This window comes from Heterodontus francisci, chromosome 47 (genome assembly GCF_036365525.1).
Source record: "Heterodontus francisci isolate sHetFra1 chromosome 47, sHetFra1.hap1, whole genome shotgun sequence".
NCBI lineage: Eukaryota > Metazoa > Chordata > Chondrichthyes > Heterodontiformes > Heterodontidae > Heterodontus > Heterodontus francisci.
In genome coordinates, this window is record NC_090417.1 from 607,448 (window position 1) to 631,674 (window position 24,227).

A 24,227-nucleotide genomic window follows, 5' to 3' on the forward strand; every position below is an offset into this window, starting at 1 on the left:
CGAGGGGCCGAATGGCCTGCTTTAGCTCCTATTTCTTATGTTCTAAATGCCGAGTTGTTGTGGTGTGTGTGTGTGTGTGTGTGCGCGCACACTAGCCTATCAAAGTCCAGTGTCTGGTGTGAGTCACAGGCTAAAGTGCCACGCAGTACAAATGAAACAAATTCAAGAATGAGGAACTGGATCTTGGGTCACCTCCAACTGGTGGTGTCAAACAGGGAAGAAAACTGCGATGGAATATTAAACTTGATTCGACTGCCATGGAGACGCCTGCAGCATAAACAGAGCAACTTTTATCAGCGGGGACTGGCAGCCCTTCAGAAAGCAGGTATCGGATATTAATGGCCCATTAGTTGGGAACATATTTGAAAAGGAAGAATTTGCAGAGCTATGGGGAAACAGCGAGGGCGTGGGACGAATTGGATAGCTCTTGCAAAGAGCCGTCCCAGGCACGACGGGACGAATGGCCTCCTTCTGTGCTGCTCTGTTTGAGTTGTAACTGCAGCATTCCACGCTGGTACTGTTTTCAGTGACCGGGCGGGCCCCCTTTACTGTACAACATATACCAACTGTTTCGACAGTTACTTAGCTCTGAAACCTGTTGTTATCAGAGAGCACGGAGATAAAGGCCTTCGCAAAGTATTAAATGGGAGAAGCTGGAGGTACTCAGTGCTTTAGTAGGAAGCAGCACAAATCCGTAGTGTACATTTGCAAACAGTTTTCTGTCCTCCTCGCTTTGGCCCCTTGCTGGAGTTCTCCTCCATACACATTCTTCAAGTGGGAGCAGGAATCTCCAGCCTTGGCAGCTGACTTGACCGTGTGGGGGACATCGCAGCTAAGCTCGATCATCTTCTCAGCCAATAGCCACACGATCGCTAACCCGGATAGTTGACAAGGAGCAAGAGTCCTGACTGATTTTACCCCTCCTCTCACCCAGGACACCAGGATCAATGGTAGCTCCTTAATACATCCCTGCGGAGATCAAAGATCCACACTGCTAGGCTTATTCGTACAGACGAACCTCATAGAGAAGAAATCAGAGCTGAAGTAGTCCATTCGGCCCCTCAAGCCTGCTCCACCATTCAACAAGATCATGGGTGATCTTCGACGCAATGCCACCTTTGTTTCTTCATTCTTTCATGGGATGTGGGCATCGCTGGCAAGGCCAGCATTTGTTGCCCATCCCCAGTCGCCCTTGACAACTGAGCGGCTCGCGAGGCCATTTCAGAGGGCAGTTGAGAGTCAACCTCATTGCTGTAGGTCTGGGACTCCCATGTAGGCCAGACCGGGTAGGGATGGCAGATCTCCGTCCCTGAAGGACATGAGTGAACTGGATGGGTTTTTACAACAATGATAGTAATGGTGCCATGAAACTGAGAAGAGCTTTCAACTCCAGATTTTTTAACTGGGTTTAAATTCCACCAACAGCTGCCGTGGTGGGATTTGAACCCATGTCGGCAGGGCATTAGCCTGGGCCTCTGGATTATGAGCCTAGAGATTTTGCCACCACCTTCCTGCACTGTTCCATATCCCTTAATTCCCTGAATATAGGCCTAGTTTACTCAATCTCTCCTCATAGACCATCCTCTTATCCCTGGAATCAGCCTGGTGAATCTTTGGTGCACTCCCTCTCAGGCAAGTGTATCCTTTCTTAGGTAAGGTGACCAACCTGGACACAGCACTCCAGATATGCTCTCCCCCAGACCCTATACAATTGCAGTCAGGCGTCTTCAATCATACCCCAATCCCTTTGTAATAAAGGCTAACATACCATTTGACTTCCTAGATGCTTGCTGTACCTGCACGTTAACTTTCTGTGATTCTACAAGGGCAATCAGGTCCCTCTGAATATCACCATTTAAAAAATATTATCCATAGTGGATAACTTTGCATTTCTCCGCATTACATTCCATCTGCCAAGTTCTCGCCCACTCACATAACCTGTCTAGATCTCTCTGCAGCCACTTTTACATCCTCCTCATCTAACTTTGTATCCTTAGCAAACTTGGATACATTACACTTGGTCCCCCTCATCTTCATATCGATTGGGGCTGAGGCCCCAGCAGTGATCCTTGCGGTACCCCGCTAGTTACAGCCTGCCAACCCGAAAACGGCCCATTTATTCTTACTGTTTTCTGTCCGTTAAGCAAGCCCTGATCCATGCTAATAGAATACCCCCAATCCCACGAGTTTTAATTTTGTGGAATAACCTCTTATGTGACACCTTATTGAAAGGGAATAGTCCTTATGGGTGACGCAGGTGATTTTCTAGACTGGTTTCTGAGGGGCGGGGGGTCAGAGAGAAATGTTCAAAAGTACATATTCCTTTATTGATTTTTTTCCACTTCTCCCAGGAGATGACATGGCTCTGCGGGGTTGGGAGGGAAGTAGTTTATATAGTTACCATGCTCTAGTCATCTTGGTTTGGGGCAGGTTTGATGGATGAACTGACCGGTTCGCATCTGCTCTGATTGGTAGAGTCCACTTGCCAACCAATCAGCACTCGCTTATACAGTATAAATTTGTTGCTTTCCCTTACATTGGTATTCTTGCGAATTGTCCTGACGAGTGCAAGACGAATAGCTTCGACAAACTGCCTCTATTTTCGGCAATACTCAAGTTCTGTGCTATTTACATTCAGATCTAATAAAAAAAATAAAAACAGCTCATTGTGGAACCGTATCAAACGGGGCCACCTTGGCTGCTGGGAGTCCGATTCCGAAATGTAGCATTTGTGCTCCGAAACCAGCTGAATGCAGCAGAATTCTAACAGCTTTCAGTACTCCGCACAGGCAGCAATGGAATCGGTGCGGTATTTCGATACTGCTTCGCGTCATCCTCAGGATTGCAGGCTCCTGTAAAACACGTAGCCTACAGACATCTCCTCACCCGTGTCAAATATCTCACTGTGCACAGTGCTGCTTTCAACCCCATTCATTTCCCTCCAGCGTGTTTCTACAGTTGTCAGGGAAACGGCGAGAGATTCTAGGAGCGGGTAAATCAGTAACAGATCATTGGGAGCTGAACACTGGAGAGATAAGAGTTGCGGCCAGCTCTGGCCAAGCACAAGGCACTTCAATGGGAAGGAAAATTCTATTGGCTGGGCACGCCTGGTTAACTTGCCCAGCACAACTCAACTCAAGGACCAACAACAGTCCACTGACACTTACCCGGATTGCAGGGGTGGGACTAGATGAGCCGCCCTTGCAAAGAGCCATCACAGACACAATGGGCCAAATAGCCTCCTTCTGTGCCGTAACCCATTCTATGCTTCTCTTTGACCCCCTTCAACAATGGCAGCACTTTAAAATTACTTCCTCCTGGGCTCCTTTGTCTCTTACGCCAAAGGATTTCGCTGCTGCTTTAGATATTTCTCTGCATCTTGTCAATGATTAAATCTTCGCAATTAGTTTGTTAAATAATAAATGCAGCTTCTGTTATTTCATAAGCAGTTATTTATTATTTAGCTAACTTGTACTACAAAGCAGCACATTAAACATATAGTCAGTCACGTAGAAAAGACCCATAAAACTGGAGAACTGCTAATAGTTTCCAGTCTGGCCTATGCACTGCAATAACTAACCCGTTTCATGTCTTATTATTGCAAACTAATTAGCTCTGCAGATCACAGTGGTGGTGCACTGGGATTTCAGTGAATTGCAATGCTATTTTCATACAAAGTGCAAATATTATGCGCCCAAGAGTACAATTCTGCATTCTGCTCTTCCAAACTTTGGTGGCGCCTGGAATGGACATTTTAAGCTGTTTAGCCCTGGGCTGAAGTATCTCTGGGTACATGTCCGTCGCTGAGCACCCGAGGGAGCGGAAGGAATCTGTCATAACTATTGCATTAAGTGGATCAAATAGTTAAACTGTATTTTCCCCCATCTAGCATTGATATCAAAGCACTAAATGAGCTCCTTAACAATGGATTACCACAGGAATGTGCATTGTCAAGGGCCCTGCCCTCGCCCAACTTAAAGCAGGGTTTCCAAAAGCCACTCCATCCCCTCACCTGACCTCCCCACAGAACATGCGATATCGGAGCAGGAGTAGGCCATTCGGCCCTTCGAGCCCGCTCCGCAATTTAATACGATCACGGCCAATCCTCGGCTTCAACGCCACCTGCCCGCCCTCTCCCCATATCCCTGAATTTTCTTAGTACCCAAAAGTCCATCGATCTCAGTCTTGAATATACTCAATGACTGAGCCTCCGCAGCTATCTGGGGTAGAGAATTCCAGAGGTTCACAACCCTCTGAGTGAAGAAATTTCTCCTCACTTCAGTCCGAAATGGCCGACCCCTTATTCTGAGACTGTGACCTCCTGTTCTGCATTTCCTATCCAGGGGGAACATCCTCCCTGTGTCTACCCTGTTACGCCCCTTAAGAATTTTGTCTGTTTCAATGAGATCACTCTTCTAAACTCCAGGGAACATTGGCCCAGTCTACTCAAAAATTATTTGCTTGAGGGCAGACCTTAGGCATATAGAGTGCCTTGTCAAGAAAGCTCACCCAAGTGAGATAGTGACGGCCAGTGAACCTGTGATTGCCGGCTGGTAGAGGGAGGAATGTTGGCCGAGGATGATGGAAGACAATCTGCGTTTCTTCAATTGGTGGCATGGGGGCTTTAAAATCCACCACTTGGAAATATTGATGTCTCTCGCTTAATTCTATATATTTTTTTATTTTTATATTTAGAGATACAGCACTGAAACAGGCCCGTTGGCCCACCGAGTCTATGCCGACCAAGAACTAACTAACCCTACAGTAATCCCATATTCCCTACCACCTACCTACACTCGGGGCAACTTACAATGGCCAATTTACCTATCACCTGCAAGTCTTTGGCGGTGGGAGGAAACCGGAGCACCCGGTGAAAACCCACGCGGTCACAGGGAGAACTTGCAAACTCCGCACAGGCAGTACCCAGAATCGAACCCGGGTCCCTGTAGCTGTGAGGCTGCGGTGCTAACCACTGCGCCACTGCGCCGCCCTGACTGGGCTTCGAAGAGATGGGGAGTTTGGACCGCTGTGTTTTTGTTCCTTTAACTTGTGATCCCCTCTGATCTTCCAACCCATTTCCCGTGTCAAGTATCTCCCTTCTTTCTTCTGAGGACTGATGAAGAGGGCCGCAACGATCTCAGCACGAATCTGTGCCAGTTTATTCCTATTCAGGCCATATCCGCACAGGGAGTGCCCTAGAGGGACTTAAACCCAGCTCCGTCTCAGCAGCTAAATACTGGACCGACACGCTACAATGCAGACTGCCCGGGAGCAATGCCACGGAAGGTCAGCCGGTGCATTGACCCACAAGGTCCTGCGTCAGTGCGTGTTATCAGCCATTCAATATTTGTAATGTAAAAGACAACTGTGAAAAACTGTCCCAAAACAATCGCGTTCGCTGTGTTTGAAATACTTGTCGCAACAAGGTTTTCCATTAAAAGCCTGGGCATATTTGATAAGACTTAGTCTGGAGTTTATGCAGGGTCACAGATGTTATCAACGCCAGCAAGGCAACAGAAAACAGCTTCCAAAATGCACTTGTACGAACGTTTTCCAAAAACGTCTATGCTTGACAGGGAGAATAACCATTTATTTAACAAGCCAGGACATGCTTTTTTAAAATTTTTTCATGGGATGTGGGCGTCACTGGCTAGGCCAGCATTTATTGCCCAAACCTAATTGCCCTCGAGATGGTGGTGGTGAGCTGCCTTCTTGAACCGCTGCAGTCCGTGCGGGGTAGGTACACCCACAGTGCTGTTCGGGAGGGAGTTCCAGGATTTTGACCCAGCGACAGTGAAAGAACGGCGATATAGTTCCAAGTCAGGACGGAGTGCGGCTTGGCGGGGAACTTGCAGGTGGTGGTGTTCCCATGTGCCCAGTGCCCTTGTCCTTCTAGGTGGTGGAGGTCGCGGGTTTGGAAGGCGCTGTCGAAGGACTTGGTGCGTTGCTGCAGTGCATCTTGTAGATGGTACACACTGCTGCCACTGTGCGTCGGTGGTGGAGGGAGTGAATGTTGAAGGTGGTGGATGGGGTGCCAATCAAGCGGGCTGCTTTGTCCTGGATGGGTGTCGAGCTTCTTGAGTGTTGTTGGAGCTGCACCCATCCAGGGCAAGTGGAGAGTATTCCACCGCACTCCTGACTTGTGCCTTGTAGATGGTGGACAGGCTTTGGGGAGACAGAATTCCCAGCCTCTGACCTGCTCTTGTAGCCACGGTATTTATATGGTTGAACCCAAACCCATTCCAATGGAAGAAATGCTGGGAAAATATTTTTAGCAACAGTGAAGAGGTGTAGCGAAAATAACAAGAATTGTTCTGCTATTAAATATCAAAACAAAGCCATGAAATATGGATGTTTCTGATGGCCCCGACAACCAATCAGAAAATGTGGTGAGAGCGAGAGAGAGGTGTAGGGTGGGAATTCCAGACCTTAGGGCCCAGATAGCTGAGGGCACGGATGCCAATGGAGCAATGAAAATCGGGGATGCACAACTGACCAGATTTGGGAGCAGCACAGAGCCCTCGGCGGGCTCCAGAGATAGGGAGATGGATTGCAACACAAGAATGTGAGTTTTAAGATTACAGTGTTGCCAGACGAGCGGCCAATGTGGTGTCAGTAGAGCAGGGGTGATGAGTGAATGGGACTTGGTGCGAGTTCGGACACCGAGAGCAGAGTTTTGGACGATCTCAAGTTTACGGAGAGTAGAATGTGGGCGACCAGCTGGGAGTGCGTTGGAATGGTCAAGTCTAGAGGTAATGAAGGCATGGGTGACCGTGATTGAAGACAATGGCCTGGTGTTCAGTTGGAGGAGACTTCTGCTCATTCGGTACTGGGCGTTGAATAAGCAGTCTGACATCTCCGAAGCAAGGTCTTCGGCCTGAAACGTTAACTGGGTTTCTCTCTCCACAGATGCTGCCAGACCGGCTGAGTATTTCCAGCACTGTCTCCTTTGATTTTACAGAAGCAGGCTGACAGTTTAGAGATAGTGGAGGGGTCACGGGAGGCGGTGGTGAGGTCAAGAGCTCAGCGTCATCCGGACGTGTGTTTTCAGATGATGTCGCCGAGGGGCAGCAGCACATTACACGCAGAGTTCTGTTTATTTGTGTAACTCTGAAGTGTGAGGGTTATAGCGAGTGGTCTGGGTTTGGAATGCGTTGTCCGAGAGTGTGGTGGAGTCAGATACAGCCAGAGAGCCAGCAAAGACACGAGGGGCTGAATGGCCTCCTTCTGTGTTGTAACTGTTAATTGTTAATGTCGATATTTCCCTCTGACATTTCACGAGCACTTAAAGCCCTGTAGATGTTTTCCACTTACTAGCAGATGTGATTACTGTTCTGCTGTTGACTAATGGCACTGCTAACAGTCAGGCACAGATGTGGCTGAACATCAGAACAGTTATAAACGTTAAGTATTAGCACGAGAAATACTTGGTTCATCTATGAACTGCCAGAACGTTTTGCACAGGATTCAATCTACTACACTGCTTTGTTTGGAAAAACTTTTCAGCACCGTTAATTATTTCAGAATGTTGCAATTTTAACATGTCTGCTTGTGTTTCAAATGATGGGAGAAGGGTGCATAGATCATAACTGACCCTGAAACCAGTCTCACCTGCAGTCTGTAAGCTTACACTTTTGGCAGGAAGTTACTGAATAATGATGGTGCCAAACGCAGTACCCCGACTGCCATATTATCTTAAATCAGCAGACTTAACACAGACGGGAGATCAAAACTGGAGCCTTCCTGCTACGTATTTCTCAACAGCTCTCCGGATAAACTTACTCAGCTTGCAGAGAGAAGTGGAAATAGGCGCTTTAAGGGAATCATCGAACATAGCACCACCGGAGGAGGCCATTCGGCCCATCCTGCCTGTGGTGGCTCTTTGAAAGATGGCAACATTTACTCCCACTCCTCTGCACTTTCCTCATGGCCCTTTTTACCCTAGATTTTAGATAGGATTCAATAAACATCTACTTGCCAACCAATCAGCACTCTCTTCTCACACCTTATAAAACTGTTGCTTTTCCCTTCCATTGGTATTCTTGCGCATTGTCCTGACAAGTGCAAGACGACAAGCTTCGACAAAAGGTCTCTATTTTCAGCGATACTAAACATCTTCCCGCTAACACACACAGTTAACAGTCAAGGCACCGATGCACACAGGCAGCTGTACTTGATAAAAACGCTCAATTATCGTAACTCGCCCCAAGACAAAAGGATCCAAGTTTTGTCAGCAGTCAAATGTGTTCCACAATCTGCGGCAAATCCAGGCATTTTAACTGTCAAATGAATTTCACGCTATCCGGGTTCTTTTGCGAGTCTGGCAGAATTTCCCAAGGTGTGACAAGCTCTCTTCCCAATCCTGGGAATGGAGCGTCCACTGGTGTCAGGAGTAACAGCCGAGCACAGTTTTAGAAAGAGGAAGGGTGGGGAAACACACAGGTTTAATAAAGATTAGAAAGGTGATACATCTAAAAGGATTATGAATGGAAAGAAGATAATGCAAATCGTGTATAGATAACGATAAAGGTGGGACGTTTGGACTCTGAATAATCCCCTCCAAGACCTGCAACGATTACTGCAGAAGCAAGAAGGAGGGGCCCAGCACAGCTTCCAAGTTCTCTGCATCTCCCAGTTCTCTCACAAACGATTATTAGCTCCTGTTATAAAAGGTTTGAGGAAAACTTGCAGGGATAGTGGCCTACACCTACCATCACAATACTTATAGAGGCAAAAAAAAAGTACAAAAGCAAGGAAATCCACTTGGGGTTTGTGATTTATCCCGAAGATTTCTGACTATCTTTTTCATTGAAAAAAAGTTCCAAGGTGACCACCCATGCAGAACATCCACACAGTTGAAACTTGTTCAAAAAGATTAAAGGAATCAGCCAAATGTTTGGCAATGAAAGATTTCAATCCCAAGGGCACATAAATTTTAAAAAGTTGGAAACAATTAGCAGTAGGGAGGGAAGACAGGCAGAAATTTAGTCCTCAAAAGGAGAGCCATGTTATGGATTAAGTTTTCGAAAGAAGTAGACAGTCTAATCACCAGCACAGACTAGAAGGGCTGAATGGCTTGCTTCTGTGCTATATATGTTATGCAATGGGATCAACAGACACACATTTCTGGCAAGAGATGGGAACAAGGATATGGAGAGACGGTTTGTAGGTAGTGTTGCTTTCTAAAACAGTGCTTGGGCCTGATGCTTTCTCCTGCTCTTATGTTCTGTTCATATTTTCTGCTGTGTGATTTCACCTGACGGCTTGTGTCTTTTTTTTCTAAATAATGCATCAATCTCTGAAAATTATCGCCTGGAACGAAACAAACATCTCCCTCTGCATTGAAACAATGCCAGTCTTCAGACGGTTCTACTCACTCCACATTAAATCAAGCAATGGCTGGGAACAGAAAAAGCTATGGGCCCTGATAACATCTGGCTGCAGTGCTGAGTGGGCTCCAGAACTAGCCGTGCCCCTAGCCAAGCTGTTCCAGTACAGCTACAACACTGGCATCTACCTGGCAATGTGGGAAATTGCCCACATTTTGTACACAAAAAAGTAAGACAAGTCCAAGCCGGCCAATTACCGCCCCATCAGTCTACTCTCTATCATCAGTAAAGTGATGGAAGGTGTCATCGACAGTGCCATCAAGTGGCACTTGCTCAGCAATAACCTGCTCAGTGACGCTCAGTTTGGGTTCCGCCAGGGCCACTCAGCTCCTGACCTCATTACAGCCTTGGTTCAAACATGGACAAAAGAGCTGAATTCCAGAGGTGAGGTGAGAGTGACTGCCCTTGACATCAAGGCAGCATTTGACTGAGTATGGCATCAAGCAGCCCTAGCAAAACTGAAGTCAATGGGAATCAGGGGAAAACTCGCCGCTGGTTGGAGTCATACCTAATGCAAAGGAAGATGGTTGTGGTTGTTGGAGGTCAATCATCTCAGCTCCAGGACATCACTGCAGGAGTTCCTCAGGGCATTGTCCTAGGCCCAACCATCTTCAGCTGCTTCATCAATGACCTTCCTTCAATCATAAGGTCAGAAGTGGGGATGTTCGCTGATGATTGCACAATGTTCAGCATCATTCACAACTCCTCAGATACTGAAGCAGTCCGTGTAGAAACGCAGCAAAACTTGGACAACATCCAGGCTTGGGCTGATAAGGGGCAGCCCAACCACATAAGGGCCAGGCAATGACCATCTCCGACAAGAGAGAATTTAACTGCCTTCCGTGGCATTCAATCGTATTACCATCGCTGAATCCCCCACTATCAACATCCTGGGAGTTACCATTGACCAGAAACTGAACTGGAGTTATAAATACTGTGGCTACAACAGCAGGTCAGAGGCTGGGAATACTGCGGTGAGTAACTCACCTCCTGTCTCCCCAAAGCCTGCCCACCATCTACAAGGAACAAGTCGCTGTTAACGGCTTTGCAAACACCAGACATTAGAGTAACAATAGCGAAGGATTAACTGCTTTCTGGTATCTTTCCCGTACGACTCTGTTTAGATAAGGACCGGTGGCAATTAGAACTAATAAGATTCAAATCCAACAAGTAATTGAACTAAGCTACGGAAAAAAATAACCTGAAACTTACTTGTTATTCTTGCAAACGGACAGAATTTCTGAGCAGAATTCTATTTTCCTGGCAAATGTTGTGACGGGCTTGTCGAAACTAAAGGTCGAACTTCCAGTTTTCCCAACAGTGACTGCCAGCCGGACTGGACTTTCATTGGCGTCGTCAGGTTTAGGTTCCCAACCGTTTTGGGGGACAAGACTGGGAAATTTCCTTTCACGTTTTCTTAGTTATAATTACCTGAAGAGAGAATAATTTGCAGGGCTTTGGAGAAAAGGCAGGGGAGTGGGACTGGGTGAGTAGCTCTTACAGAGAGCTGGCTGAATGGCCTCCTTCTCTGCTGTAACCATTCTCTGATTCTAGAAGCAATTGTCTTCTGCGGGGAGGTGGTCTAGTGTCTGTTGAATTGCTGATCCATCTTCTCTCTAGACTTTCTGAATTGATCTAGGAATTTGAGGTGCAGTTACCTTCTGCTCCTGTTCTTTGCATTAATTAGCTCCGCTTAGTTTTGTGCTGTAGTTTCCAGGGATATCAGGGTGTGTATAAATCTTCTGACGAGAGGTCGTCGGCCTGAAATGTTGACTCTGTTTCCTTCCCTACGAATCTGCCAGACTGACTGAGCAATCCCAGCATTTTCTGTTTTTCTTTCAGATTTCCAGTCGTATTTTGCTTTTGGAGATTTTTTTTTTTGTGCTCTGCTTCTGTGAGAGAGAGAGAAATTTTTTTCCTGAAGCAGGTTACTAAAGGGTTTGCAATACCCATGCTGGGCCCCCTTTCATTCTGTCGTGGAGGGCAGCCCAGCCCAGATGTGTTTGATGTCCGCGAAGTTGTACCCTGGCATCGAGTCATGCCCACTGGTCTGTGTAGCTTTAAATTAGTCATTAACAAGACATACATTTTCACTCCAACTGGCCAAAACAGGGCTGCACCGTACCATCAGATTGTAGGAGACTTCAAATGACAATGGTGACGGGCATGGGCCAACTCGGTTGAGGATTCATGTCCAGATGCAGCAAGACTTGGACAACATCCAGGCTTGGGCTGATAACTGGCAAGTTACATTCGCGCCACACAAGTGCCAGACAATGACCGTCTCAAACAAGAGAGAATCTAACCATCTCCCCTTAATGTTCAATGGCACTACCATTGCTGAATCTCCCACCATCAACACCCAGGGGGGGTTATCATTCACCAGAAACTGAACTGGACCAGCCACATAAATACTGTGGCTACAACAGCATGTTAGAGGCTGGGAATTCCACGGCAAGTAACTCACCTCCTGACTCCCCAAAGTCTGTCCACCATCTACAAGGCACAAGTCAGGAGTGTGATGGAATATTCTCCACTTGCCTGGATGCGTGTAGCTCAACACACATGAAGCTTGACACCATCCAGGACAAAGCAGCCCGCTTGATTGGCACCCCTTCCACCATCTTCAACATTCACTCCCTCCACCACTGGGACACCACTTGTGTACCATCTACAAGATGCATTGCAACAACTCACCACGCATCTTTCGACAGCACCTTCCAAACCCATGACCTCTACCACCTTGAAGGAGAAGGGCAGCAGACACATGGGAACACCACCCCCTGCAAGTTCCCCTCCAAGTCGCACACCATCCTGACTTGGAACTATATCGCCGTTCCTTCACTGTCACTGGGTCAAAATCCTGGAACTCCCTTCCTAACAGCACTATGGGTGTACCTACACCCCAAGGACTGCAGCGGTTCAAGAAGGCAGCTCACCACCAATTAAGAATGGGCAATAAATGCTGGCCTAGCCAGCGACGCCCACAACTCACGAATGAATAATTTAAATAAAATCTTACCCTCTGACCCTTTCACAGTACCTTGACCACCTGGTTGGACTAAGCCAAGTCAAGCAGCGCTTATGTTTGTAACTGAAGAGAGTATGGAACACTTACAGAGAAGAGGCAGGTGATCAACATTATGGCCAATCCTTTTGAACAAATTCAGTCCGAAAGATGTTGCTCAAGCCATCGGACCACTGGCGGGTAGGTTAGCAAGTGAGGTCCCAGGATATGAGAGTGTTCTGGCGAAGCAAGGCCTAACAGGGTCATAGGAACATCTGAACAAAGGAGCAGGAGTAGGCCATTCAGCCCATCGAGCCTGCTCCGCCATTCAATATGATCATGGCTGATCATCCACTTCAATGTCTTTTTCCCCACACTATCCCCATATCCCTTTATATCATTGGTATTTAGAAATCTGTCAATTTCTGCTTTAAACATACTCAATGACTGAGCTTCCACAGCCCTCTGGGGTAGAGAATTCCAAAGATTCACAACCCTCTGTGTAAAGAAATTTCTCCTCATCTCTGTCCTAAGTAGCTTCCCTCTTATTTTGAAATTGTGTCCCCTGGTTCTAGACTCCCCAACCAGGGGAAACATCTTAGCTGCATCTACCCTGTAGATTTCAATGAGATCACCTCTCATTCTTCGAAACTCTAAAGAATACAGGCCCGGTTTCCCCAATCTCTCTTCACAGGACAGTCCCGCCATCCCAGGAACAAGTCTGGTGAACCTTCGTTGCACTCCCTCTATGGCAGTAATATCCTTCCTAAGGTAAAGGGACCAAAACTGCACACAGGTGCAGTCTAACCAAGGTTCTATACTATTGAAGCAAGACTTCACTACTCCTGTATTCAAATCCTCTCGCGATAAAGGCTAACATACCATTAGCCTTCCTAATTCCTTGCTGTACCTGCATGTTAGCTTTCAGTGACTTATTGACGAGGACGCCCACGTCCCTTTGTACATCTACACTTTCTAATCTCTTACCATTTAAGTAATACTCTGCACATCCATTCCTCCTACCAAAGTGGATAATCTCACATTTTTCCACATTATATTCATGAACGACAAAGAAAGTTAACAGCAGTGGCGATAAAACAACATTGATCATTCAAGAATTATTTGATGTCTACTGTCCAACAGACCTCAACGGCTCCTTTCGAGAGGCTAAGTCTGTTGCTTACATCCAGGTCCATTATTCTAAGCTGCCCCTTTGCCGCTTTCTGAATTACTTTATCCACCTCTTTCTCTCCACTTTGCTGGGGGGGGGGATCATGGAAAGGTACCCATGCAGCGTTGCTGTCTCAGGTGCCCCTGTGGAGAGGGCAAAGCGATGCCATCCTCTCGCCACTGCCCCAACACTTCTTGGCCTCACCAGGCTGACAGGCGGGTGCCCCCAGCGGCCATTAGAAGGTGCCTGAGAGCTCGGCTTTGCCTCCCCACCTCCGCTCCTGAGTCGCTTGCCCCCCCTCGGCAGACCTGTGGGGAACCCGCTGGCTCGAATTTGCATTCGACTACAAAGGGGTACTGGGGTGGGGGTAGTTTGTCAGTGCAATAATGCATTACCCAACCTGGGGCAGATGGATGGCTATCCCACCACACTCACTGGCACATTTGTTCCAAAGCTCACCACGGCTGCTTACCACAGCATTGCACGGATCTCAAAACCATTCAATCTTACACTTTTCATTTTCAATTGCAGCTACGATTCATGCCCCTCACCCTCACTGGCAAATCCCACTGACTTTGGGAAACCGGTATTTCCACCCTCGGCTAGCACAGAATTCGCACATTTTATAAAGTATTGGCACAAAACACCTTCAGGTCAACAGCGTGCTCCATTCCGTACTTCAGCTAACACTTAGTTCTTTTTTGTTTCTTTGCCTTGTGATAGAGACTAAAACTAGGGGAGCACAGTTTGAAAATAAGGGGTCTCCCATTGAAGACAGAATTGAGGAGAAATGAGGACCCAGATTTAAAGGTGAGAGGGAGGAGGTTTAAAGGGGGATCAAAGGGGTAAATTTTTCACACGAAGAATAGTGGGTATCTGGAATGAGCTGCCTGAGGAGGTGGTGGAGGCGGGAACAGTAGCGACATTTAAGAGGCATCTGGACAGGTACTTGAATGAGCAAGGCATAGAGGGATATGGAATTAATGCAGGCAGGTGGGATTAGTATAGATAGGCATTATGGTGGGCATGGACGGGGTGGGCCGAAGGGCCTGTTTCTACGCTGTACGACTCTATGACGCTATAAATGTTTTCTCCAGGGGGTTGTGAGCCTGTGGAACTCTCCCAGGGAGGCGAATGTTTTGAAGGCAGATTCTTGACAAACTAGGGAGTCAAAGGATGGTGGAGGGGGAGGCAGGAAAGTGGAGTCGAGACAAATCAGCCACGATCTTATAGAATGGCAGAGCGGGCTCGAGGGGCCGAATGGCCTGACGCCACCCCCACCCCCCCCTCCCCTCCCCTGCTCCTGCTTCGTGGGCAGAAGCCGTGGTTTGCAGCCAATTCTCTTGCATCCTCTGTCGCCAAACAGCTGAGCTGCTGCCCTGCGCAACCAAGCTGGCTTGCGAAAACAAAAAAAAAAAAGGGGGGAGCGTTGAGTCAAAACAGACTGCCTGAACTCCTGCACCACCCCCTCCCCGGAGCGCAGGGGTAACATCTCTCACTTACCCGGCGGCAGACTGAAAAGGTGCTCCCCCCCCCTCCCCTGCACCGTTGCTCGGAGCCTTTTGTTGCCTTGTCTGCTGTGTTCCCTCAGCCCGCACCAGAAGCGTGTGTTACATCTCCATTTTTTGGCCACAGAGATCCCACTGCAGCACAACAAAGACCACCAGGACTGCTGGTGTTATCTCTGAATCAGCAAGCCGTCTTCCCAGCCAAGCTCTGTGTCTCCCTTGCTTATTGCACAATACATATTAATGATTCATTATCCTCCCTCCCTAAACCCCCCCCCCCACCCCTTCAACCCTTTGGCTTCTAGACAGAAGCAGCCGAGTGCAGATTCAGCCAGCTGATCACATGGGGGGGAAAGAGAGAGACCGAGAGAGAGAGAGAGAGAGCGAGCGATCGAAACCCTTCACTTCCACCTTCTGCTCTGCGTGCCAAGCCTCCTGAGGACTCGGGCCTTTTTCTCGCGACCTTGACTGACCTCGACATCTGCACCGCCCCGTCCGGCCAGGACGCGGAGAGCTTGCTCCAGTTCGAGCTGCCGGCGATCTGTCTGCTCTCCAGTGATCCACTGCTTGCTTTCCGTCTCTCTTTTAAATCCCCCTCCCCCACACCTCCTCCTTCTCCCAGTGCATTGCCAAGACACTTAGTCAAATGAAAGCAATGGGCTGGTTTAAACTGCATCCCTGGCAGGGGAGGCTGCTTCTCACATAACACCACCCCTTTTGGATCTGGGCCAAAGGATATTCCTTTCTTTAAAGGCACACGCGCCTAATTAATTGCTTTGCAAAAAACTCTGACCCGCAGCAGCAGCGAGCAAATGTGTGTCTTAAGGATTTTCAAACAAAGACTCCAAATCCTCTGCTGTTTTTTGCTTTTTGTTTCCCCCTTCCCCCAAAGCCATTACGTTGATCCGCCATGTAACAATCAAGGACTCGTTTAAGGCTTGCATTTATATAGCGCCTTTCAGGGCCCGCTGGACACTTTACAGCCAATGAAATAATGTTGAAGTGTTGTAATGTACACACGAACACACGAATTAGGAGCAGAAGTAGGCCATTCAGCCCCTTGAGCCTGTTCCGCCATTCAATAAGATCATGGCTGGTCTGTTTGTGTCTGGAATTCCACACTCCCACCTACCCCCGATAACCTTTGATTCTATCTACCTCCACCTTAAAAATATTCAGTGACCCCCCCCCCCACCTTCTGAGGCAGAGAGTTCCAAAGTCGCACAACCCTCAGAGGGAAAAAAATTTCTCCTCGTCTCTGTCCTAAAAGGGCGGCCCCTAATTTTAAAACAGTGCCCCCTAGTTCTGGACTCACCCACAAGAGGAAACATCCTCTCCACATCCACCTTGTCAAGACTGTTCAGGAGCTTATAAACTTCAATCAAGTCTCCCCTCACTCTTCTAAACTCCAGTGAATACAAGCCCAGTCTGTCCAACCTTTCCTCATAAGACAACCCGCACATTCCAGGTATCAATCTAGTAAACCTTCTCTGAACCACCTCCAACGCATTTACATCCTCCGTTAAATAAGGAGACCAAAACTGCACACAGTATTCGAGATGTGTTCTCACCAATGCCCTGTATAAGTGAAGCATAACATCCCAACTTTTATTTTCAGTTCCACTTGTAATAAAGGATAACATTCCATTAGCCTTCTTTATGACTTGCTGTACCTGCATACTAACATTTTGTGACTGGAACACCTTGATCCATCTGCACCTCGGAATTCTGCAGTCGTTCTCCGATTAAGTAATACTCTGCTTTTTTATTCTTCCTGCCAAAGTGAACAACTTCACCATGTAGGAAATGCAGCAGCCAATTTGTGCAGAGCAAGCCCCCATGAACAGCAATGTGGAAATGGCCAGGTAAGCTGTTCTGTGTGATGTTTTGTGCCATGTTGGTTGAGGGATAATATTGGCCAGGATACTGGGGAAAACTTCCCTACTCCACAATAGTCCCACACGTTCCTTTACGTCCATTCAATACAAGCTGGAATTCCCTCCCTAAACCTCTCTGCCTCGCTTTCCTCCTTTAAGACCCTCCTTAAAACCTACCTCTTTGACCAAGCTTCTGGTCACCTGACCTAATGCCTCCTTTCTGTGTCTCAAGTGTCATACTTTGTTTTACAGAGTTCCTGGGATGGCCTCGGAATGTTTTACGATACTGAGGGCGCTATGTAAATATAAGTTGTTGTTACACCGCTGGCCCTCAGGAGGAGGAGAATTGGCCTCCATAAGGCCAACCAGAAGCAGCCCTGAAAAGCAGCCCAGACTGTGGGTAAGGGGAGTGGGGATTGTAAATCAGTCGGTGCTCCAAATCTGTGCAGAACGGTACCAAAACACTGAAGTTTTAAATATTGCATGCTACCTGCAGCAGTTATTGAGAGGTTTAAATCGAGCAGAAGCAACTGCACTCAGCTTTTCCTCACTGTTGTTCCTGGAGCCACAGGGGAAAACCTTCTGCTCTCTCATTACCTTCTCAATCACATCGCAGTGCATCTGGACTGCATTTTTCCATTGCTTTTACATGCTGCCTACAAATGGAAGTCTTGCTTTGCCTTGGCGGAGATTTCTTTCACTGAGTTCCAAGACGCAATGTTCCTTTCCCCGCCTCACTCACTTTGGCATGGGCCGTACCCAGCTCCAATTGTGGGCTCGGGTCATGCACAAAGCCTGCTGGCGCACGAGGCAGGGACGGGCGGTTATCCCAGTGCGGGCCTTGCTTTGGGCGCTGCTTTAGTTTGGTGCAATTGCTGATCCGGTGAGGTTCCTGTCAGCAGGCCAGCGCGGACACGATGGGCCGAATGGCCTCCTCCTGCACTGCAACCAGAAACTGGGGTGTTCCAGTCACTGGCGCACAGCTCTCTTGCACTTGAAACTGCCTCCCCGAGTCAGCCCGAAGGAAGCCAAACCAGAAGCAGATGGGACTGCAGACCAAGCTGGGAGCTCGACCAGTCCGGGCTTCACATTTGCCGAGTTCAGGACTGTTTGATTCGCACCCATCCCCTGCCTTGAACTAAACATGGGCATCGACAGTTCACAGCTATCAAACAATTTGACACCGAGCCATGGAAGGAGATATTAGGACAGGTGACCCAACCCTTGGTCAAACAGGTAGGATTTAAGGAGCGTCTAAAAGGAGGAGAGCGAGGCGGAGAGGTTTAGGGAGGGAATTCCGGAGCTGAAGGGATAGGGAGTGGGGGGGGGGGGGGGGGGGGTGGTGGCATTGGAGGAATTGGAAAGCAAGAATGAGAATTATTAAATCGAGATTTGGCCGGACAAGGGAGCCAATGTACCTGAGAGCACAGAGGATGATGGGTGACTGGAGGTCCATCAATAAAAGACAAAATAGAATATAAAATTGCTGAGAACATGGCAACTCCATGGCAACTCCTCTACCAATCAGAGTCCACTTGGCAACCAATTAGCACTCTCTTCTCATACAGTATAAATTTGTTGCTTTCCCTTACATTGGTATTCTTGTGAATTGTCCTGATGAGTGCAAGACGAAAAGCTTTGACAAAATGTCTCTGTTTTCACCAATACTCAAGAATAAAAATTGGCAGCACAATCAGTGAACCTCCCACCTTATTTTCCGGTTTTCGAGCACGTTATTTTCCCTTCAAATCCCTCACTGGTCCCATTCATCCCTCTCTCTCATTCCTAATTCTATTTTGAAGGTCGGGGAATGTCCTTACATCTCATCTGCGACTCGATGCACGAACAATAACTTTATCAAGCTGAGGTATCGCGTAATGCTGCGGCCTTGAACGACACGTTGCGGGGTGAGGGTGAGGTCGAGTGCTGGGGTTAGGGTTAACCCAGTGACAGAATCGCAACGTTCCAGCACGTGCATATCTGTGTTGGTGCACTGGATTCTGCCACAAGTTTAAGTGAACTGGAGGCAGCAGCTTAAATGCGAGAGAGAGGCTAGGAGCTGATCCAAAATAACAGCGGTAGAAACTCTCATAAGAGCTGCGGGTAGCACTTGTTGCCTTTAAGTCAGAAGCTTGTCGGTTCAAGCCCCACTCCAGGACCTGGGCACAAAATCTAGGCTGACACTGCCAATGCAGTACTGAGGGAGTGCTACACTGTCAGAGGTGATGTCTCTCGGATGAGATGTTAAACCGAGGCTGTGTCTGTCCTCCCCAGTGAATGGAGAAGATCCCATGACACTACTTCAAAGAAGAGCAAGGGGGTTCTCCCCAGTGTTGTAGCTAATGTTCATCCCTCAATCAATAACACAGATTACCTGGTCATTATCACACTGTTGCTTGTGGGAGCTTGCTGTGCGCAAATTGGCTGCCTGTATTTCCAATATCCCAACAGTGACTACCCTTCAGAAGTTGAGAATTGCTGATAATAGAGACATGTTGTCGAAGCTTTTCATCTTGCACTCATCAGGACATTCACAAGAATAATCAATTTAGTAGTACAGAACTTGAGTATTGCTGAAAATAGAGACTAAGTGACTATTTGTATACCTGAAACAGAGGTACAACAAAGACCAAATTTGGGATATTAACAGCATAGTTCGACTTAAAGTTAAGAACAGGTAAGCTCGCCATTGAATTTCTCCAAGAATGTATTACCAAACAGCGTTCACTTGCCAACCTATCAGCACTCTCTTCTCATGCAGTATAAGTTGCTGTTTTCCCTTACATTGCTTATTCTTGTGGAGTGTCCTGATGAGTGCAAGACGAAAAGCTTCGACAATATGTCTCGATTTTCAGCAATACTCAAATTCTGTACTACTAAATGACTTCAGAGGTTCTTCACTGGCCGCACTGTGCTTTGGGATGCCTGGTGGTCGATAGAAATGCACGTCTTTCCCCTTTTTTTTCTTCTTCCTTTTATTAAGGACAGTCCACCAAATATAATCGGAGCTCTGGCCGGGCAGCAGGTTTGAAAAAGATCGACTTTGAATTAACGGAAACAAAAAGGCAACTTTTTCATTCTCCGCCCCCAAAGGGCACTGGGGCTGCTGACACAAGTACGGGCAAAGGAAAAAAAAACACAGGTCTTCCTCCCTTTGCAGGACAGCGTCTACTTGACACCTGCAAACGGTTCGTCGTCGCTGAGCAACCAGGCTCGTCTTCTCCCTCTAGGTCTCAAGGATTTCATCCGACCTGCTCTGCCCTGACTTGGAAGTTGGGAAAACCCACTCAAAGCGATATGTAGGTCACTTCCTCAGCAAACAGGCACGTTTCTCCAGTTCTAAGATTGCACATATATAATTCTGTGCCAGTGCCAGGGTCATAGCCAGTGCCAGTGCCAGGGTCATAGCCAGTGCCAGTGTTATAGCCATACAGCTGGGCTTGGTTTGGCTCCATAATCACTGTTGTCAATTTTTTCCCCTGATTCTCAACCAGTGACACTTACTGGAAAATCTATTTGTGTCGGAAAACAGACAGGATCGGGCGCAGTGATGACGCCTCCTTTGATCCAACGGGAACGGAAGGGAGAAAATGGGCCCAAAAATCTCTCATTTCGACTCACGCATTTCCGCACAAATGGTGCGGGCGCACTGAAAACAGACCACGTCCCGAACAGATCCCACACTGAGCAGCGTGCATCCGTCAATTAACATCTCTGCTGGCAGGATGCGAGAAACTATCCTAAAGAATTACAAGCTGTTTTTTAGCAGGAGCAAAAGTACCACAGAACAGACAAGCTTAAAACAAAAATCGAGACATTTGTGCGAGAATAAATAAAACTGGGATTCCAAGTGGTCAGTGATATTTACCCTTTCGCTCAGTGAGTCAGAGAGTCATCCCAGGGATGTACTAACTATATACTCCTCAGAGAGCTTCCTCCATTGCCAAACCACACATTGTAACCATATAAGGAAGATTCAGTTCAGATCATGCAGACTGTGTAGGTGCAGTGTCTATAAACATTCAGCTCTCTTCCTCGGAATATCTGATTAACGCACAGGCTTCGAAAAGCTTTGGGGATCGAGGACTCCAGGTGTCTAGGGCTCAGCAGTGATGTGCACTTTCAACCCGCCTGTACCCTCCAAACTCGCCTTTTTAATCACAACCCTCGCAGAATAAAAGTCCAGCCCACTGTGTTCAGCAACCAAGGAGGTTAACTGGAGGGTTATCAATAAAGATTGTCACACCGAGCCAGAGAATTAGAGACATTCCTAATGTGCGGTGCCCAGAGTTGGCCACAATACTCCAGTTGAGGCTGAGTAGTGTTTTATACAGGTTGATTAGAACTCCCTTGCTTTTGTACTCTGTGCCTCTATTTAGAAAACCCAGAATCCCGTATGCCTTTTTAACCACTTTCTCAACCTGCCCTGCCGCCTTCTACAATTTGTGCGCATATACCCCAAAGTCTCTCTGTCCCTGCACCCCTTTTAGAATTGTATCCTTTATTTTATATTGCCTCTCCTCATTCTTCCTACCAAAATGCATCCCTTCACACTTCTCTGCATTAAATTTCATCTGCCACATGTCCACTCTATTCCACTCGCCTCTTGAAGTTTGTCGCTATCCTCCTCTTGGTTCACAATACGTCAAAGTTTTGCATCATCTGCAAATGCTGAAATTGTGCCCTGTACGCCCAAGTCTAAGTCATTAATATACATCAAGTGGTCCTAACACCGATGTCTGGGGGAACCCCACTGTATCCTTACACACTTTTTTGAACAACCTTTTGAACATTTGCAATTCTCCAGTCCTCTGGCACCACTCCTGTATCGAAGGAAGACTGAACAGTTATTGCCAGCACCTCTGCAATTTCCATCCTTACTTCCCCTCAGTATCCTTAGATGCATTCCATCTGGTCCTGGTGACTTATCAATTTTATGTACAGCCAGTCTTTCTCTTCATCATACGATAACCCATCCAGTATCTCAACTACCTCCTCTTTCAATAACAACTTACATCTATATTGCACATCATGAAATGTTCCAAGATGCTTTACAGGTGCATTATAAAACAAAATATGACACCGAGCCACATAAGGCGATGTTAAGGCAGATGACAAAAAGCTTGGTCAAAGAGGTAGGTTTTAAGGAGTGTCTTAAAAGGAAGAAAGGGAGGTGGAGAGATGTAGGGAGGGAGCTTGGGGCCGAGGCAACTGAAGGTGCGGCCACCAATGGTGGAGGAATTAAAATCAGGGATGCTCAAGAGGCCAGAATTAGAGGGGCGCAGATATCTCGGAGGATGGTGGGGCTGGAGGAGATTAAGAGATAGGGAGGGGGCAAGGCCATGGAGGGATTTGTAAACAAGGATGAGAATTTTAAAATCAATACACTGCTTGGCCGAGAGCCAGTGTAGGTTAGCGGGCACAGGGGGTGATGGGGGAACTGGACTTGGTGTGCGTTAAGACATGGGCAGCAGAGCTTTGGGTGACCTCTAGTTTACGGGGAGTAGAATGTGGGAGACCAACTAGGAGTGCGTTGGAATGGTCAAGTCTGGAGGTGACGATGAGACAGGGGGCGAAGTTGGGTGATGTTAGGGGGGGGGGGGGCGGGCGTGAAAATTGCTGGTATTAGTGATGGCGTGAAAATGTGGGCAGACGCTCATCTCGGGGTCAAATATGACACCAAGGTTGCGAACAGATTGGTTGAGTCTCAGACTGTTGCCAGGGAAAGGGATGGCATCTGTTGCTTGGGAATGGAGTTTGGAGTGGGGACGGAAAACAATGGCTTCAATCTTCCCAATATTTAATTGGAGGAAATTTCTCCTCCTCAGGTACTGATGAGTAGTCTGATAAGTTAGCAACTGTGGAGCAGTCGAGAGAGGTGGCGGTGAGGTAAAGCTGGGTTTCATCAGCGTACATGTGAAAACTGACACTGCGTTTTCAGATGATGTCGCTGAGGGGCAGCATGTTGTTGAGAAATATGAGGGGGCCAAAGATAGATCCTTGGGGGATACCAGAGGTAACAGTGCAGGAGTGGGAAGAGAAACCATTGTTGGTGATACCCTGTCTATGATTAGATAGATAAGAATGGAACCAGGTGAGTGCAGACCCACCCAGCTGGACGACAGTGGAGAGGCGTTGGAGGAGGATGGTGTGGTCAACCGTGTCAAAGGGTGCAGACGGGTCGAGAAGGACGAGGAGGGAAAGTTTACCTTTGTCACAGTTTCACCATGACTTCATCAGCATCTTCTTCCTTGTTAAAGACAGATGCAAAGTACTCATTTAGTACCTCAGCCATGCCCCCCGCCTCCATGCGTAAATCCCCTTTTTAGACCCTAATCGTCCGCACTCCTCCTTTTTATTATTTATATGCCTAGAGAAGACTTAAGCATTCCCTTTTCTGTTAGCTACCAGTCTCTTCTCATACTCTTTTTTTGCCTCTCTTATTTCCTTTTTCATTTCCCCTCTGAACCTTCTATATTCAGCCTGGTTTTCACTTGTATTATCAATCTGTCATACACATGTTTTGCTCCCTCTCTCTCTCTCGTCATCCAAGGAGCTCTGGCTTTGTTTGACCCCCTCGTGGGAATGTACCTTGACTGTACCTAAACTATCTCCTCTTCAAAGTCGACTCATTGTTCCATTACAGTTGTGCTGCCAATCCTTGATTCCAATTTACCTGGGCCAGATCCCTTCTCACCCCACTGAAATTGGCCTTCTTCCAATTCAGTATTTTTACTCTTGATTGCTCCTTGCCCTTTTCCATAGCTATCCTAAAATCTTATGATAGTGCAATCACTGTCCCCTAAATGTTCCCCCTACTGACACTTAATCCTCTTGGCCCATCTCATTCCCCAGAACCAGCAATGCCTCCTTCCTCATTCGGCCGGAAACACACTGATCAAGAAAACTGAATGCACTTCAGAAACTCTTCCCCTTCTGCCTTTTAAACGACTACTATCCCAGCTCACCAACCTTATTTACCAAACTCTGTGCATTTACATACATGCACCATAAACTCAATTTAGACCTTATTGCATTCCCTCTTAATCTGACCCTACTCAATACCATACTATTTCTTACTCTAGTGCTATCTGTCTCTCCCAAACCTTCATGCACACAGATGAGGATTTTAACATTGGTGCGTTGGTGGAGCTATTGTAGGTCAGCGTGCATCGGGATGATGTGTGAGCAGGACTTGGTGCAGGTTAAGACACTGGGAGCATTCATGATTTTAAATCCCTCGACCAAATCTCCCCATAACCTTCCCTGCTTTAA

General features: G+C 47.4%; 1 protein-coding gene across 6 annotated transcripts in view; it reads right to left on the minus strand.

The window, feature by feature from the left end:
• The window catches only part of LOC137357029 (zinc finger MIZ domain-containing protein 1-like), a 142,568-nt gene that overhangs the window by 74,183 nt on the left and 44,158 nt on the right, over positions 1-24,227 (minus strand). The window contains exon 1 of one of the 6 annotated variants that reach the window (XM_068022971.1): positions 15,549-15,642. The exons of 3 other annotated variants lie outside the window; for them this stretch is intronic. The gene's annotated coding sequence lies outside the window, so the exon portion shown is untranslated. Of the gene's footprint in view, positions 1-10,601; positions 10,693-15,070; positions 15,244-15,548; positions 15,643-24,227 lie in introns of those variants that run through there. 2 more of the 6 variants (XM_068022970.1, XM_068022968.1) reach the window with 2 other exon arrangements.